Source organism: Crocuta crocuta, unplaced genomic scaffold (genome assembly GCF_008692635.1).
Source record: "Crocuta crocuta isolate KB4526 unplaced genomic scaffold, BGI_CrCroc_1.0 scaffold242, whole genome shotgun sequence".
Classification (NCBI taxonomy): Eukaryota; Metazoa; Chordata; class Mammalia; order Carnivora; family Hyaenidae; genus Crocuta; species Crocuta crocuta.
The window spans coordinates 146,660-151,930 of record NW_027528614.1 but is presented as its reverse complement, the minus strand read 5'-3'; positions in this window follow the sequence as shown (position 1 = coordinate 151,930).

Genomic DNA, 5,271 nt, shown 5'->3' with positions numbered 1-5,271 from the left:
TTTTAGAACATTTTCCTTACTCCCAAAAGAAGCCCCATACCCCTTAGTAGTCTTGATTTCCCCTCAGATCTCCCCCCACTTCAGCCCTAAGCAAACACCAATCTACTTTTTGTCTCAATAGAATGATCTATTCAGGACATTTCATGTAAATGAAATCATACAATATGTGTGGCCTTTGTGTCTGGCTTCTTTCATTTAGTGCAGTGTTTCCAAGGCTCATTCACATTATAGCACGTATCCAGTTCTTTTTCTCTCTTCTCTTTCTCCCTCTTACTTCTTTCCTTCCTTCCCTTGTTCCTTCCTTCCTTCCTTCCTTCCTTCCTTCCTTCCTTCCTTCCTTCCCTACTTCTGATTTATTTTTTGTGGTTTAGTTCTCCTTAGAGTTTTGCTTTTATGTAGGTATGTATGTATGTATGTATATACATATTAGTATTGAAGTGTAGTTGATACACCATGTTACATTAGTTTCAGGTGTACAACATAATGATTCAGCAGGTCTATATGTTATGCTATGCTCACTATGCTCACTACAAGTGTAGTTACCATTTATCACCATGGAACGCTATTATAATTTCATTGACAATATTCTCTATGCTGTATCTTTTAATCCCTGTGACTTAATCATACTGTACTGGAAGTCTGTATCTCCCACCCTCCTTTACTCATTTTTCACATGCCCCCAAGCTCCCTCCATTCTACCAACGATCAGTTTGTTCTCTATTTAAGGGTCTGTCTCTGCTTTTCGTTTGTTTGTTTTGTTTATTCATCTGTTTTGTAGATTCTATAGATAAGTGAAATTATATGGTATTCGTCTTTCTCTGACTTATTTTACTTAGCATAATATCTTTTCTGTCTATTTATGTTGTTACAAATGGCAAGAACTCGTCCTTTCTATGGCTAATATTCCATTGTATATGTATAGCACTTCTTTACCCGTTCAACTACCAATGGACACTTGAGTCACTTCCGTATATTAGCTACTGTAAACAATGCTGCAATAAACACAGAGGTGCATGTATCTTTTTGAATTAGTGTTTTGTTTTCTTTGGGTAAATACTCAGTAGTGGAATGACTGAATCATATAGTATTTTTATTTTTTTTTTAATTTTAAAGGATTTTTTTTTAATGTTTATTTTTGAGACAGAGAGACAGAGTATAAGCGGGGGAGGGTCAGAGAGAGAGGGAGACAGAGAATCGGAAACAGGCTCCAGGCTCTGACTAGCTGTCAGCACAGAGCCCGATGCGGGGCTCGAATCCACGGACCACGAGATCATGACCTGAGCTGAAGTCGGACGCTTAACCGACTGAGCCACCCAGGCGCCCCTAGTATTTTTATTTTTAATTTTTGAGGAACCTCCATACTTTTTTCCACAGTGGGTGCACCAATTTATATTCCCACCAACAGTGCACAAGGGTTTCTTTTTGTCCACATCCTCACAAGCACTTATTTCTTGTCTTCTTGATTCTAGCCATTCTGACAGGTGTGAGGTGATACTTCACTGTGGTTTTGATTTGCATTTCCCTGGTGATTAGTGATATTGAACATCTTTTCATGTGTCTATTTGCCATCTGTATGTTCTTTGGGAAAATGTCTATCCAGTTCCTCTGCCTATTTTTACATTGAATTGTCTGGTTTTTGGTACCGAGTTGTATAAGTTCTTTATACATTATGACTATTAGCTCCTATTGGATATATCATTTGAAAATACCTTCTCCCATTTAGTAGGTTGCCTTTTAGTTTTGCTAATGGTTTCCTTTGCTGTACAAAAGCTTTTTATTTTGGTGTACTCTCAATAGTTTATTTTTGCTTTTGTTTCCCTTGCCTGAGGAGACATATCTAAAGAAAAGTTGCTGATGCTGATGTCAAAGAAATTACTGTCTATATTTTCTTTTAGGAGTTTTATGGTTTCATGTTTTACATTTAGGCCTTTAATCCACTTTGAGTTTATTTTGTGAATGGGGTAAGAAGGTGCTCTAGTTTTGTGGTGCCTGGGTGCCTCAGTTGGCTGAGCATCCAACTCTTGGTCTTGGCTCAGGTCATGATCTCACAGTTCATAAGTTAGAGCCCCGCATTGGGCTCTATCCTCACAGTGTGGGGCCTGCTTGGGATTCTGTTTCCTTCCCTCTCTGCCCCTCCGCCACTTGCTGTCTGTATCTTTCTCAAAATAAATAAAAATAAACTTAAAAAAATGCTTCAGTTTCATTCTTCTGCATGTAGCTCTCCAGTTTTCCCACCATTATCTATTGAAAAGACTATCTTTTCCCCATTGTATATTCTTGCCTCTTTTGTTGTAGATTAATTAACCATATTTATTCATTTATGGTTTATTTCTGGGCTCTCTATTCTGTTCCACTGACCCGAGTCTATTTTTGTACCAGTAGCATACTATTTGACTACTACAGCTTTGTAGTCTATCTTGAAATATGAGATTGCATTACCTCTAGTTTTGTTCTCCTTTCTCATAATTGCTTTAGCTTGTGCTTTGTTTCTTTCTATTGCCAAATACTATTCCATTGTGGGGATATATACACCACAGTTTATATAATCATTAATCTATTGATGAATGTTTGTGTGGTTTCTATATTTTGGCTATATTGAAAAATGCTGGCATCAACAGTCATGTACAAGAATGTGTGCAGATAGGTGAACCTGGGTGGCTCAGTCGTTAAGCATCTGACTTCGGCTCAGGTCATGATCTCATGGTTTGTGAGTTTGAACCCCTGACTTAGGCTCTACACTGGGATTCTCTCTCTCTCCCTCTCTCTGCCCCTTCCCTACTCTCTCTCTCTCTTAAAATAAATAAAGAAGCTTAAAAATAAAAAGAGAATGTGTGTGGATATGTATTTTCATTTCACATGGGTATATACCTACAAGTGGAATGTCTATGTCATCTGGTACTTCTCTTTAGCCTTTTGAGGAACTGCCAGATTATATTCTAAATTGGCTGCACCATATGACATTCTCACTAGGAGTGTTTGAGGATTCCAGTTTCTCTAATCTGTCTTTTTGAGTCTAGCCATTTTAGTGGGTATAAAGTGATATCTCATTGTGGTTTATATTTGCATTTGCCTGCTGGCTAATGATGTTGGACATCTTTTTTATGTGCTTATTGACCATTCGTATTTCTTTGGAGAAATGTTTATTCAGATCCTTTGCCAATTTTTAAATTGGGTTATTTTTCTTTTTATTACTGAATTGTAAGAGTTCTTTACGTATTCTAAAAATTTTTTAATGTTTTTATTTATTTTTGAGAGAGAGAGAGAAAACGAGCGGAGCAGAGTTAGAGAAAAAAGGAGACACAGAATCCAAAGCAGGCTCCAGACTTGGAGCTGTCAGCACAGAGCCTGAAGCAGGGCTCGAGCTCATGAACTGTGAGATCATGACCTGAGCCAAAGTTGGACGCTCAACCCACTAAGCCACCCAGATGACCCCCTCTTTTATAAAAATATTTTTAATGCTTTTATTTATTTTTGAGAGACAGAGACAGAGAGACAGAGTGTGAGCCGGGAAGGGGCGGAGAAAGAGGGAGACACAGAACTTGAAGCAGGCTCTAGGCTCTGAGCTGTCAGCACAGAGCCCACGTGGAGCTCTTTAGATATTCTTTTTTTTTTCTTTTCTTTAGATATTCTTAATACAAGCCCCTTAACAGATGTATGATTTACAAGTATTTTATACCATTCTGTGTGTCACCTTTTCATTTTCTTGATGGTGCCCTTTGTTTTGTTTTGTTTTGTTTTTTTAATGTTTTATTTATTTCTAGGAGAGAGAGGGAGACAGCGTGAGCAGGGGAGGGTCAGAGAGAGAGGGAGTCACAGACTGAAACAGGCTCCAGGCTCTGAGCTGGCAGTCAGCACAAAGCCCGACGCGGGGCCCGAACCCACGAACCGCGAGATCATGGCCTAAGCGAAAGTCGGACGCTTAACCGACTAAGCCACCCAGGCGCCCCTTGATGGTGCCCTTTGAAGCACAAAAGTCTAAATTTTTATAAGCTCTAATTTAGCTATTTTTTTCTTTCGTTTCTTGCGTACTTGGTGCCATATTCAAGAAGCCATTACCTAATTAATGGCCACAAAGATTTATGCCTATGTTTTCTTCTAAGAGTTTAATAGTTTTAGCTCTTACATTTAGGTCTTTGATCCATTTTGAGTTAATTTTCATATATGGCGCATGAGGTGGGGATCCAACTTCATTGTTTTGCATCTGGATATCCAGTTGTCACAGCATTAGCACACCTTTTTACAGATGAATACATTGTAAACTCCTGGAAAAAAGGGACAATGCCTGGTTTTGCTCACCTTTGTCTCCTCAGGATTCATTTAGCCCCATGCCTGACACATACAAGATGCTCAATACATATAGGCAGAGTGAATGAGTATATGAGTAACTGAGATTCAGGGAGGTTAAATAACTTGCATGGGTCAGTCAGCTGGAAAGTGGCCATACATGGTTCCAAACCAGGGTTTTCTTTTCATTTCTAATCAAGAGTCTTTGTGCCTCTAGGTTTCCAAAACTGCCTCAGGTTACCGAAAGCTCTTTATCACAAGAAACCAGATTTCCTCAAAGTTTCATTTGATGTCCCTCTCTGTATCGTTCCGATAATTCCATTGTTTATGAGCAGACAGCCACACTTCTCAAACCTAGTGAGCCTCTTGTACCTTCCACCGCTGACTCCCCTCCTTTTTCTACCCTCCCCAGCCACAGAAACAAAGACTCCACTTCCTTCTGTGGAAGTTTTGTAGTTGGAAAACTCTTCTAGCTGTCTGACCACAGCCTCCTTCTGCATAATTGTACCATAAATCCTCATGAGTGTTAGGTGTAACAATTTATTATGGGACCTGGTTTGGTGTGGGAGGCATTTTGACTGTGCAGGAAGCTTTATGTGCTCTGCACTGAGTGAAGTACATACAGTTTTGGTGAAGCTCCCTGCCCTTACTCTAGTCCCAACATGATGCTCCCTTCATAGACAATGGTTTCTGATTCAGGGTATAGCTTGCCATCTCAGAGAAGGAAGCCAGATGGCATAAACCCCAGTTCTAAAACATTTTGACGGACTCATCTCTTTTGGGATGAGGACAAAGGAGAGCCTGGAAGAGAAAAACTTGCTTCTCAAAGCTTCCCCAGTTAAAACCAAGACTGGTGAGAGAGTTGGTCTGAGTTACCAGCCCCCACCCTGACAATGTTGAGTTTGGGCTCCCCCTGTTGGGCCCTATGGAAAATAATTATGTGAACTACAAAAAAAAACAAAAAAAAAAAAAAAAAAAAAACATAGT